The sequence below is a fragment of the Podarcis gaigeae genome (assembly GCF_964106915.1).
Source record: "Podarcis gaigeae genome assembly, chromosome: 15".
Lineage (NCBI taxonomy): Eukaryota > Metazoa > Chordata > Lepidosauria > Squamata > Lacertidae > Podarcis > Podarcis gaigeae.
Window position 1 is genome coordinate 3,654,933 of NC_139692.1, and position 14,165 is coordinate 3,669,097.

The following is a 14,165-nucleotide window of genomic DNA, read 5'->3' on the forward strand; positions in this document are numbered from 1 at the left end:
GTGGCGATGGTAGCACCGAAACAGTGGCACACGTCCTCCTGTCTTGCACTCTCTACAAAGACCTGAGGAACAAGATCATCACCCAACTCGTACTAACCATCCCAGGGCACTCAACCACTGCCACAATGTCCTTTCTTCCATCAGATCAAAATGAGCAGATATAAGAAAAGGTTGCTAGGTTCATAGCAGGGGAAATCAGAATAAGGGCCACTAACTGATGGCTGATTCAGGACTTTAAACTGTGCTCTTATATCAAATTTCCCCTTCTGTGTATACTGTAATATTTTACTGTTGTTATGGCCATTGGCTAATGTGAATAAAGTTTTATCTATGCAGAGAGCATACAATGAAAATTGGAATAAATGTTTATGTAAATTAAATAGCTGTTCTGGGTAATCTTTCACCAAAGTTTCTGTCTGATCGCAGGGCAAGGAGAAACTGCAAGTGAGAATTTGTAATTCATGCATGCAGTAATTATGGCATGTGGCCCCCCCAGCTTTGTATACACACACAGGTCCTTCAAAGGAGAAACAACAGCATCACACCTGCACCACACCCTGTAAAGCCTCTGGTGGCTCTGCAAAGCTGACTGGGTAGGGAATGAAGTACCTCCTTGCTGAGGCATTATAGATCCTGGGTCCAGCCCTGCTACTGCTCACATCTGTAACTCCACCCACTTTTTCCTTTAGCCCCACCCACCACTGGCATGCAGCTCCTGGAAGGTTGTCTACTAGAGAATGTGGCTCTCAGTCTCAAAAAAATTCCCCACCACCGTTCTGCCCAATCCACTTGCTACATGTGTGCAAAACAAGCATGCAAAAGTGCAAGCTCTAGCACTGTGGTTCCTCCACATTACAGCTGCCCCACCCATTTAAGAATGCTGTGTAAATTGCACATTCATTTTTTATCCAGGTGTTGGCAGTTCACACAGACTAGATTCTCTGTAGGCAGGAACTGAATGGCAAATGCATCTGCAGAAAGTAAACTCTGAATCAGCACAAAGACTTGCTGCATTTACATCTGCAGCAGCAGCGTTTAGTTCTGCTTCTTATGACTCTGCAGAAATGCAGAAAGGCCTTTAAAACCTGCATGGCCATATGCCAGCAATGCAAGGGATGTCTCAGGGCAAAGGCAGTCAGGTTGTCACTCTTAAAGGAGGTGACTGGTGTTTGTAAAAGGGATTGTGGATTTTCAATATGAGCTGGGCTCCTTTCTTTGAAAATGCCACGCCCATTTTTAAATTATTATTACAGTTCCCTGCTTTCCATTTCCTCAGCTGCAGTACTACCTCTCGTCATTTTTTAAAAAGGAAACTTAATTATTTGCAGTCTTTTTAGTCTCGTGTACAATATGGATTTCTTCATTTCAGCAGACGGAGAAGAACCCACCTAAGACCCAAAGTAAGGCAGATGTTAGATCACAGAAAGACTGCATTTATATCCCACCTTTCCTCTAAGAAGTTCAATGCAGCATGCATGTTTTCTCCCCCAGGACTTTTATCCTTGCAATAATCTTGTGAGGTGGGTTAGGCTGAGAAATAGCCCAAGGTCACCCAGCAGGCTTTAGGACTGTGTGGGGATTTGAACCCAGATCTACAAAGTCCTAATCCAACCCTCAAATAATTTCAATCCTATACTGGTTCTGCATACTAGCTGCACTGCACCTTATTAGTAAGCAGGTATTGGATTGCGGCCTCCGTCTTTCAGTAGTCATGAGGACTTATCCTAGATAGCTAAGCACAACACTATAGCCTTAGGGTACAGACCATGTCACCCGTCATCCACCCATTAATGCTGAATAATTCTTCCCGAATTTAGAATGTGCCTTTCTGTACTGTATGCTTCTCTGTATTCTTTTGCTTTTCAGTTAGCCAATAATCACACGAGACGTAACCAGCTGTGTTCTTAGATAAATAAGGTATACTAGTCATTGTATCAAATTGTAAATTTCAACAGAAGTAACTCAAAGTTGTCTGGCCCTCCACATGGTTTCTTTAAATGTGGGCATCGTACCTCCTGCAAATATGCTCTGCAGGTAAAAGAGTTTAACAACAAAGAAGGTTTTAAGTTAGATGTCCCTGTGGATTGTTGTATGTAGGTCATACTCTCAGACCTATCAAAGTAAGAATATCAGAACACCGATTTAGGATCAGGAACAATGTAATAGATGCTCCTTTATTACAACATTTTATTGAAGCATCTTATTCCGATGAGGACTTGACATTTTTTGTAATTTGGACATATTTAGGTCCTGTAGAACGAGCTAAAAAATTCCTTATTCAGAAAGAAACTAGGTTTATTTTCTTACTCAATTCCTTACATCCCTCAGGTCTGAATACTGAAATTGATTATAATTGGTTTTTGTGAATTTGTACTAATGTTTACATGGAGAACACCTGAGCATGGACTAAGTTTATTTCACCTCTGTGGGCCAAGTGGGTTATTTTGAGTACTTAATTGTGCATCTGAAGATTGCTATTACTTTAGATCCAAAAATTGTTTACATTAATGTATGAGTTTGTATTAATGTTTACATGTATATCATCTGAACATGGATTAAGTTTTATTTTTTCTATGCCATATGGGTCACTTTAAGAAAGATACAGTATTCTGTATCTTTGGATTGCCAACACCTGTAACCCAGTCAATATTGTGCTTGTCCATATAACCCTACTTTGTAACAGTTGATGCCTACCACAGCTACTACTATGCCATAAGATCCACTGTCTTGTAATATCACATATGTACAGTTATTTATTGTTTGATATTATTTTTGCTGTAAAATGTGTGAGATCATGATATTGTATTTATTTGCATTACTTAGTGCTTTAACTACTGATGAAGCCCAGAACGGCAAAACAAGGCCAATATTCCAGAAATCCTTGCCCAGACTCTGAAAGGATTCTGTGGAACTGCAACAACCTTTCATGTGGATTGTTTGGACTTTATGAACAGACAGGTGGAATAGACACCATTACATGGATGAACCTTATGGATGAACTGACAATAGAATGATCTGATCCACTGGGTCTTCTGCTTTGTTCGTTTGTTGAACTTTATGAGTTACTTCTGTTGAAATTTACAATTTGATACAATGAATAGTATACCTTATTTATCTAAGAACACAGCTGGTCACGTCTCGTGTGTTTATTGAGGATGCTTTATGTGACCATAGGTTTGTTTGTTGTTGTTTTTTCAGTTCACCAAAGCAGCACCGTAAGTGGCAAGTGGAGAGAGCACGTATCTCTCATAGGGCCCCAGTAACAGAGTTTAGGTATTGCATACCGGCAGAGGTTGGTATGAGTCCATTAGGATGACCAGAGCCAGCTGGAAGATTATTGAGGAAGACACCTTGATAAGATTTTGGTAGGGATTTAGAGAGTTTTAGGTAGAAAACATCTCCAAATATGGGGTGTCCAATTGGAAGGTCAGGTAGAAAGTCCATGAGCTTTTCACACATTGCTGTAACTAATAATATTGCAGAAATGATATGGGCACGAGGGCGACATGCATTCAGAATGCTATACAGTTGCCTTTAATTCTTGTATCCCTGCCCCAGCTTTTGGAATTATACACTGGGACATCTTTCTTTCTTACTGCAGAAAGCAATAAAGCTGATCTTTCCACGACTCTGCTGTCTTTATTTTGGCTAAAGAGGACCGTCGTATTTCCAGACCCCCTTTGTAGGGTAACATAATTATGGGTGGCAATCTTTTAATGACATTTCTAGTACATGTCAGTGGTGCAACAGTCCTCAGTTTAGGCTAATTTCTGGTCAGGTTTCCTTTGACTGATTGGGCAAATTCATTCCTTGGTCAGTGCAGTAAAATGGCGCTGAGATCAGCATTAAGATTTCATCAATACATGGGTCTCTGCATTCCTCCAGATATTGAGCTTTGGCACAAAACAGGATTGCTGCATTGGACCAGCTCCAGCAGGTAAAAATGAAAGCTTTAATCACACACAGAGAGAGCGCCAGGCAGAGGGCAGTTAGGACTATAAATGTCACAGGTGTAGTTCTGAGGCTGGTGTTCCATTGATGTGGCTGAGCAGCAAAACAAGCTTCTACCACAGAAATAATTTTCTTTGTTAAGAGGATCCATCCATACAGAAGTCTGAACATGACCCAGTGGCTCAAGTGCTATGGAAGGGCTTCACTTTATATAGCTATGCTCACACCACTTCTCTGAAGAGTGAGAAGTTGCAGGGGCTCTGCACCTACTGAAGTTTGGCTTCCTTTGGAAGGCGGTCACAGGAGAGGTGTTGGTACTTTGTAACATTTACATATGTTCACAAATACACAGGTTGAGCATATGTGGAGGCACAACTTGAACATCTGTTCTGCTGCTTGAGGCAGAGCTGTAAATGATGATCCCCTCAAGGTGCACAGAGTTGTATCCAAAGCAGTTATCAGTAACGCATCACATCAGCACAATAATTTCAGTTTCCACAACGGGTCATCCCCTCCCCTCCCCTCCACAATCCATCCCCCCCCCCCAAGATCTGTACTGGGGTTCCTCCAAGCCCCTAGAGCAGATCTGAGGAGGGTTCATGACACCAGAAATCAGCTCCCTTACTTTGCATCCCCACAGCACACAAATTAAATTCCAGGAAGTGTGTGTACCAAGTCACAGGTTTATCAATGCTCACTACAAGCCTAGGCAAAGACAAAGAACTTCTTCATAACAATATTTCTATTGTTATGAAGACCCCGTCACCTCCTCCTCCTCCTCCACATTCATTGATGGAATTCCTGGGAGGAGATTGTTTGCTGGTCTTAAATGACACTACTGTCTGTAAGGGGGGGACCGGCATTCTTCAGCCCAGGGACCACATTCCTTTCTGGACAAATATGCCAGTGGTGATGGAAGCCAGATGCAAAAGTGGACAGAGCAAGCATATAATTTTACCTTCATACAGGAAGCTAGTTGCTACAAACACTCAAGCACCCTCTTCATCCAGACAAGCAAGAGGAATTTTCAGGGTTTGAAGGCACATCCCAGCCAGGCAAAAATGTTTGGGGTGAGACTTTTGAGAGATGATATGCAGCTGTCAGCTCGTTCCTCCACTGACAGGGAATGAGAATGCAGGCATAGAGAGAGAGCAGGTAAGAGTGGAATGCAGAGGGGAGGGAGAAGCAGCAGGGAGCAGCCAGAACTTGATCTCTGGACACAGGGAAAACGAAAGAGAGAGCCAGAGTGAAAGAATGCAGCTTGTCAGCTCAGACAGTGATACAGACACAGGAATACAGGGAGTGCCTTCTCCAAAATCTCGTAGGATCACAAGATTGGCCAGAAACGTGAAAAGGACAGGAAGAGAAGGTGGGGGTTTTCTTGTTGGGGGGTAGGGGGCAACTGCTTTCTGAGGATGACTGAGATTTACTGAGCTCCAACCAGAACCTTTTGATTTGACCAATGAATCTGAAATAATTAACTGGCGGAGTCGTCTCGCTTGTGTGGGAGAGACCCAATCCATTACAGTAGCCTTTTGAGAGAGGGTATGCAGCATATTCAGGCATCAAACATAGATGCCTGAAGATACTGCATTTACCCTGCAGGCCTGAAGTTCCCCTCCCTCCTCTTCACTGACCAGCAAAGGTCTTCATGATTTCAGACCAAGGGCTCTTCCAGTCCTTCCTAGAGATGCCAGGGATTGAGTTTGGGACCACCCGATTCTCTACCACTGAGCTACAGCTGTTCTCCCAGATTAGAACATATTGGGTGGGGAAATGCTTGTAAAGCTCATGGATTCAGTCCATGCCCCATTGAAGTCTGTGATATAACGCATCAATTCTGATGAATTTGCATGACACCTCTTTGCATGGGCTGCATTATGGTGCACATGAATATATGAAAGATTTGCTTTGTCCATTGCCTTTGAGTCTTCTATTGGCTTTTGCCCAGGCAATGCAGCAGAACATCTGCCATTTCTTTACAGCTCAAACCAATTCTCATTGTTCAGCATCATAATATTAATTTCCTGATTCATAGACCACCCTAATCTTCTGATTATAAGGACAGGCAGAAACAGCCCTTTATTAGAAACACTGTGGGCAGATAATGGGTAGGTTTGTGATTCCTATTTACCCTTCAGATCAGAATTCCAAAGGAGCCCATCATACCAGTATTTCTCAAACATTTTAGTTGGGCTCTTCATTCTAAAATTATTTTGCAATATAGGACATTCCCCAACACCAGGCGTGGGGAACCTGCAGCCTGTTGGACTCCCAATTCTCATCAGGCCCAGCCAGTACAGCCAATGATGGAACTTGTAGTCCAACACCTTGAAAGCTACCAGTTTCCTGCCCTCCCCTGCATGCATTTATAACCCCAGAGAACCATAGAGCTGGAAGGAGCCTTTCGGACATCTAGTCCAGCCTTCTGTTTGATGTAGAAAATGCAGCAGCCTCAAATGAAGGAGAGTCCACCATCACTTCAGGAAAGTGCAGTGGCTGATAGTGCCTATTGGGACGGGTGGGACGGATGGCAGGGAGTCTAGCAGCAAGTGGAACCAGAGCTAATTACAGGTTCTGGACTTCTGAAGCCTAGCAAAAGGTATGAATCACAAGACAAGGTGGGGCTGGGGCTCCTGCGTTGGACCTGGGAGACCTGGGTTCAGATCCAGTCACAGGGAGACCTTGGACCAATCACTGTGTCTCAGCCTAGCCTACCTCACAGGGTGGTTGTTGAGAGGATAAAAAGCTGGGCTGGAGAACCATACAGGCCACCTCATTCTTTCCTTCAAAGTATCCTGAGAAGAGTAGTTTACCCACCACAGAGCTACAATTCACAAACTGCAGTTGTCAGAATTCAAATCCTCTTTTATTTTTTAGTTATGCAAAGGGGGGGGGGGCAGGTGGCAACAAAATTCTGTTTTATTTTTAGCTATGCTAGAAAGAGCAAAGCAGGTTGCAACGAATTTCATTTTATTTTTTAAGCAACAGCAACACTCCTAAATCACCCTGCAGCAGGTGGAGAGATAAACCTAACATACAATAAGTAATATAAAACTTGTCAATAAATAATAGGCCCAGATAAATGAGCGAACAGGCTTTGGTCTAAGGGGTTAGGATACAGCTTTTTTAAGGGCCATGTCCCCTCCCCCCTCCAAAGGGGGGGAGAAAAGACTGGATTCCTCCAGGTCAGAGATGGATTATTTAGCTTTCTGGGCCTTGCAGAGCCTGGGAGCTGCTTCCAGTGTGGCATAGTGGTTAAGAGCGGTAGACCTTTTACCATTTCTTTATATGTTGTCATCTTAAAGCACCACCTGAATAAAATATGGTCTGCTGTGCTGCAGAGGTAGAATAATAATAATAATAATAATAATAATAATAATAATAATAATATGCGTCCCATCTGACTAGATTGCCCCAGCCACTCTGGGTGGCTTTCAACAAATTATAAAACCACAGTAAAACATTAGTGTCAGCTTCTTAGCTTTAGAGCAAGAAAAACAACCATATAAGCATTGCCATTCCTCAGCCGAGTTGTATCCGAGGCATTGCAATGAGCGGTACAGCATAGCTAAAAGGGTATTTTGGAAGAAAGTAAAGCCAATGAACTGTGTGTGCAGAAAGCACAAAGTCTAGCAGGAGCTTGTCATGGAGAAAGTGTAGGATTGGGTCGCCAGCATCGAGTTCCGTCCAGCACTGCCTCACAAACTTGCCCCTGTCTCTGGTGCAAGGCAGTGAGAAGCTGCCCTTGCATTTATGTAATGATGCGCTAACTGGCTTTAAAGGGCTTTTACAAATACTTGGGGTACCTCTGGATACGAACGGGATCCATTCCAGAGCCCCAGTCGCATCCAGAAGCGAACGCAACCCGCGTCTGCGCATGCGCGTGTTGTGATTTGCCACTTCTGCGCATGCGCGTGACGTCATTTTGACCGTCTGCGCATGCACAAGCGGCGAAACCCAGAAGTAACGTGTTGCGTTACTTCCGGGTCGCCACGTAGTGCAACCCGAAAGCGCTCAACCTGAAGCACATTTAACCCGAGGTATGACTCTACTTGTGGTACGATGGACTTTTTTTACATCCCACATTTGGTGAGAACCTTGTGCCAGCAGTTGGGTAGAGTAGTTATGCTTTATGCTGTATGACTGGTTCTTCATACTAGCTGCACTGCACCTTATTAGTAAGCAGGTATAGGATTGCAGCCTCGGCCTTTCAGTAGTCATTAGGACTTATGCCAGATGGCTAAGCACAACACCCTAAGCCTTAGGGTACAGACCATGCAGCTTTGCCTGATGTGAAATCCTCAGTTAAGAATAAGCACGCTCGTGTTCTTTTTTTTCTTTCTGAAATGCATTTATCAGAGCGCAGGGAAGCCGTATTTCAAGTGTAGCTTGGCTTGGAAAATAGCAGGATTTGCATAGTTTTGCTGATCTTCAGCATAAAGAGAATTTATTGGGGTACATGCCCATCTTTTATGTTGCAGGAGAAGGAAGGAGAGAACCTTGCAGCACTGTTGCACCCATGTCTACTTGGAAGTAAGTCCTACTGAATTCAATGGGGCTTCCTCCCATGTAGGTGGGATTGTAGCCTTTGCCATTTTTGGAGAGAGCTGCCTGTGGTGCCAAGTAATTAAAAATAAGAATAAATGACTAAAACAAAATCTTTGTGTCTGAATAGCAAGCTCGTGGCTGCTTAGGCTTCTGCCAATGAAACAGTCCTCTTCTGATCTCGCTACTGTGGAAAGACACACCAGCCAGTGAGCGCTTGGTAGGCAGGTCTGAGGAGTCAGACTCTTAAGTCAGGGACACTGAGAACTTGGAATGTTTTTGTTCCTTCCTCAGAAAGGGAGAAATGGTTACCAAATAAAAATAAATTGGAAAAAAGATACTCAAAGAAACTGGCAGTACACAGTTCAGATAAGAGATGCAGAGAAAAAGTAAAATGCCACAGTGCTGGAATGGTTTCAAAATTTCTGATTTTGGAGTGCATTATGTGACTTTCTGAAAAAGTAAAATGCCACAGTGCTGGAATGGTTTCAAAATTTCTGATTTTGGAGTGCATTATGTGACTTTCTTGGAGTGTGAGATTAAAAGTATTCTCTTGGAAGTCTTCCTTTGTAACATAAGAAAGCTGCCTGGATCAGGCCAGTGGCCCAAGTTCAGCATCTCATTCTCACAGATGCCTGTGCAAAAACTGCAAGCAGAATCTGACCACAACAGCCCTCGTGATTCTCAGGAACTGATAGACAGAAATATGCCGCCTTTGAACCTGGAGGTAGTATGTCGCCATCACTTGACACATCATTGAGTTCACATGGCATCCACCTGGCTTCTTCCCCCAAAGAATCTGGGAGCTATAGTTTGGGTTATTGGGTTTGGTGCTTTTGTAACAGGATTTGTAATGGCTTTCAGTCAAATACAATAAATGATTGATTGATTGATGAAAAAGTGCTTTTTTCCTGAGATGCTAACTTTATCTCTGCAGGCCATTCCTTGAACAGCTTCCTGTGCAAAGATAAGGGTTGCTTTCATTGCTCTGTTCATTTGTGCATTTGACTAGTGTTGCGTGGAAGGAAATGCAACCACTGGGCTGAAAAATGTCCCCCTCCTGCCCCCTTGGGTTTCTGGTGTGGCCTTCACAGATATTGGCACAACTTGGGGGGGGGGGGGTTGTTGGCTGCTAAGCTGCGCTCACCTTTGTGAGGGCTGGGGGGGTGATGATGCCTCCCCAGCTGCTGCCATTGTCTGTGGGTTGACTGTGATGTCACAAAAACATTTGGCAGCTGAGCTGGTATAAATGTGGGCCAAGGTGCAAGCCTCAGCAGTTGCCCTCCCCAAAGAGAAATGGGCAGCTCGGTGGCACTCAGCCCTGGTGGCCTCCTGCCCTGTGGTGGCAAGCTGGCTAGCGGAAGGAGGCAATCGCCCGGTGCTGGGATGCTGTGGAGCAAGGAGAAGGCAAGCACAAAGTTTACTTGCTGGTGGGATCTCTACTTGAAGGCAATTGATATTCAACTCTGAAGCTGGTTGATGTCTGGCAATGGACCTGGCGAGGCTGCAGCTGGTGGATGGTTGTCGGAAGAGTTTGCATTCAGGCTAGTGGATGCCATGAGGCATCCACTAGCTGAGATGGATGCAAACTGGTTTGGAAGCATTGTTTATTAACAGGCAGCCAAACAGAGGAGGAGTTTGGGAGGACGCTGTCAGATGGGGGCCATCCCACTCACCTGTTTTCCTTTGCCTTACAGGGATGTCCGGAGCCGGTGAGGTTTTCCCCAAGTCCAGCCTTCAAAGTCATGAAGAGAACCGCAGGATGTCCCTATTTACATTGGAGAAATGAACTCGAAATACTGGCAGTGAGCAACAGACAAGGCCGTGGCCAGACCTGAGAGAAGGAGCTTTGAAGGGAGACTGCAGGCGGACATCTGCGCCATTGCAAGTGATGGGGCAGTGGGGAGAGAGAAGAAAATGGGGGAGGGAACATTAGGCCACATTAGGCACACTGTCCATTGGAAGTGCTATGAAGACGCTTTGAACAGGAATGGCTTCCCCTCAGGGATTCGGGAACTGTAGGTGGTTAAGGGGACGGAGAGTTGTTAGGGTGATTAAGGATTAGGGATAGGGTTAGAGTTAGGGTTAGAGTTGTGGTTAGGGTTGGGGATGGGGTAGGGGTAGGGTTCCCTTCTTGTCAGGGAACTCTGGGAATTGTAGCTCGGGTTAAGGGTTAAGGGTTAGCATTAGGGTTAGAGTTAGGGTTAGCGTTGGGGTAGGGGGAGGAGTAGGAGTAGGGTTCCCTTCTGGCCAGTGAACTCTGGGAATTGTAGCTCTAGTTAAGGGTTAGCGTTAGGGCTAGAGAGGGTTAGCGTCAGGGGTAGAGTTAGGCTTAGGGTTCCCTTCTTGGCAGGGAACACTGGGAATTGTAGCTCTAGTTAAGGGTTAACGGTTAGAGTTAGGGTTAGTGTCAGGGGTAGGGATAGTGTTAGGGTTAGTGTCAGGGGTAGGGTTAGGGAACGGGGGTCTCCTAACAACTCTCAGCACCCTTTTCAAACTATAGCTCCTCCCTCACCCCACTGCCCCTTATTATTGAGGAATCGAAAGGATTTCCCCATTCAAATCTCTTGGGAACAAGATACAGGAAGAAAAAAGACTTTGTATCTCATGCCATTTTGAAATGTCTTAACTTGAAATGCCAATAAAGGTATTTGTTTTGTATTGTATTGTATTGTATTGTATTGTATTGTATTGTATTGTATTGTATTGTACTGTACTGTACTGTATTGCATTGTATTGTATTATGATTAACATGGGAAGTGGGATGGTAAAATGTTAATGAGGCGGACGCGATACTTCTGTCAACTGGCAGGCCCCTTCTTGTGGGCATAGAAGGAGGGACTTGCAGCCGGACAAGCGACTTTAGAAGATGTGTTTTTCCTGATGAAGATGTGCCTGATCTTGGGTTACCCCACTTGCAAGTGCGTATAATATAAAATGTTTCCTAATTCACCCATTTTGTCCAGATCACTTTATTTAAAAGGATCCAGAGACCTTAAGTTTATTTATCTCTCAAAAAGGCCAAAATAAATAAATAATACCAATCCCTCAACTGCTCAAACAAACAGTCTTGCAGCACTGTAAAAACTAACATTTTGGAAAAACTTTTTTAAAATGGGAGGGTCAGGGGGCCTTGGTGGTTGCCAAGGAGGGTTTCTGAGGGTGTCACATCTCATGGGGGGGCTCCTCAGTCATCATTTCTTTATTAATAAATGCCCCCCTTGAGGCCTAGTTTCCCCAGCCCTGTCTATGTATGGTCTCCTGTGATGTCACAAACAGACATAGCACCTGAGGGGAAAGAGGCAGTTACTTATTCTAGAATTTCAAACACAGGAGGGAGACATTTTTCAGCCCAGGGGCTGCATTTCCCTCCACACAACACTAGTCACATGTACAAATGAACAGAGCAATGAAAGCAAGCCTTATCTTTGCACAGGAAGCTGTTCAAGGAATGACATGCCGAGAGAAAGCACCAAACCCAATTAAACCTATTCAGAAATAGGTTGTCCAACCCCCTGGAATGCAGGAAACTCAGCTGAAATTTAGGAAACGTTTGTATTTCCGCATGTGTTTATAGTATCCATATTGCTATTCGGAATACTCGAAATGGGGGGGGACACCTCAGCTGCACACCCACCTCCCTTCATTTTGGGGGGGGGGGTCTCTCTCCCTCCCCCACCTGCCCATCAGCTTCCCTGCCTGCTATCTCCCCCTCCATCATCCCACTGGCATTGCATCCTGCCCCCCCCCCCAAAGCTTGCTGCGCCCCAAGGCATTTTGCACTCACCTGAACCCTTGCAGGGAAAGGGGCAGGGCACAATGGGAAGGGGAGGGCAACCGGGCTTCTTAAACCATGCCCCTTTTCCAAGAGAAGCGGCATGGAGGGCTCAGTATCCAGCACCCCCTTCTCTGCTTCTCTTGAACTCTTTGACTTTAGCCCAGAATGTCAAGCTATGACCAGGGAGATCCACCTTCAAATCTCCACTCAGCTCTGAAGATGTTTGTGGGTTTTCTTGTGCTTATCACAGTATCTTAGGCTACCTCACAGCCTTCCTTTTGTCTCTTGTTACTAGGACAAAATGTAGAGGGAGGGGAGGGAGGAAAATCACTGGGTTTCTTGGAAGAAAGGCTGTATATACACACACAAGATAAAATAATAATGGGACAATAAAATAATGGGAATCCTGGATTTCCCACTCTGAATAGTATTTCCCTCCTTTGCTTGATCACAAGCCACAGGAGCTGATGCTGAAATCCTAATACAAATTCTGCTCCTTCACAGCACTATTTCACAGTGGCATGGACTTGATAGAGCATGACTAGAAAGCAGACACTCCAGGGCTGTGTTGGACACTGGAGAAATAATGCCTATTTCTGTCCTAGTGGAACTCATTGAATATTGTTGACCATGACTTGCTTCAGTGCAACTTGGCAGCAAATACAGTCATACCTCGGGTTACGAACGCTGCGGGTTGCGAACATGCCTCCCACACGGATCATGTTCGCAACCAGAGGTATGACTGTACAGCAGCAAGTAATAAATAAACCAACAAAATGATTAGCCTGCAGTAGAGAAAGGCTGCCATTGCCCTGCGTGAAGGGCAGTACAGCTCCTAAACTGAGCAACCCATCAATTATTCACTCAACATTGATGCTTCTGCCCATCAATTCCCACCAGATCCCCTGCGTAACAAAATCAGCAAACACTTTAGAAAATTGAAGAGCTGCATCAGACAGGCAGGATGCTGGTTTCATTGCCAGCTTTGCAAAGACATCTGAGCATCAGCTTGAACCACACGCTGTCTGCCAAGTGGCCTTAGTAGAACTGCTGACCCAGCATTGGGCTGACATTCATGGAAGACGAAAGTAGGATGGTGTGCAAGTTCATTTTCTAGGGAGTTCTAGGAGAACAAGCTACAAATCATAGCTGGGACCTGAATGCTTGAAGAATTAGTTTTCTGTCAATTCCAAAGCAAGCTGACCTGATCTGTGCTGCCTGAGGTAATGTCATTAAGCTCTGGGCATTGCACTCCTCTGAATTTTGATAAAGGGTGGTATATAAATTGAAATAATAATAATAATAATAATAATTTGCTGCAGCATTCATTCCCTTCAGTTCCTTCATATCTTCCCTTTCCCCATTGATAATGTTTGTGTGTGCATCAGTGAAATGCTACAGAAAAGTAATCTTGCATCAAAACGATTTTGGTGTGGTTCTTCAGCAATATGCAGGAGCAAATGTGTGCCTCCATAAACAATCATATGATATATCAAAATTGCTATATTGCAGATGCAGGTCTATTAGGGCACATGGGGCACTGCCCCACCAACTGCAGTCTGCCCTAAGGCTGCACCTGCCTGCTCTCCTCTTACTTACAAGTAGTCCAGAGGGTGGCATGGACTGTCAGCTTCCTCCTCCTCCTCCCACCCACTTTTAGCTATGTCTACTGCTTGTATGTGGCCCCTGGAGGTTGGCCAAGAGTGGATGTGGCCCTCAGGAAAAAGTTAGCTACCTCGATCTAGTTCAGCATCCTGTTCTCCACAGTAGCCAGCCAGAGGGCTCTGGCCCCGGCCTCACCAACCTCAGCCTTCCCTCAGTCAGTCTTCACCAGTCTGCTTCTTACTGTGGGGATGATTAGAGAGGCAGGAGAGGATATATTATTTAA

The 14,165-nt window shown here is 44.7% G+C and overlaps 2 long non-coding RNA genes across 2 annotated transcripts in view; both read left to right on the forward strand.

Annotated features, from left to right (window-relative positions):
* Positions 1-14,165, forward strand: part of LOC310832212 — a 288,863-nt gene that overhangs the window by 62,829 nt on the left and 211,869 nt on the right. The gene's annotated exons all lie outside the window — the stretch shown is intronic.
* LOC310832031 lies at positions 9,048-10,914 on the forward strand. Its single transcript, XR_014558112.1, has 3 exons — positions 9,048-9,906; positions 10,197-10,671; positions 10,719-10,914. It is a non-coding gene; the product is annotated as an uncharacterized lncRNA (long non-coding RNA).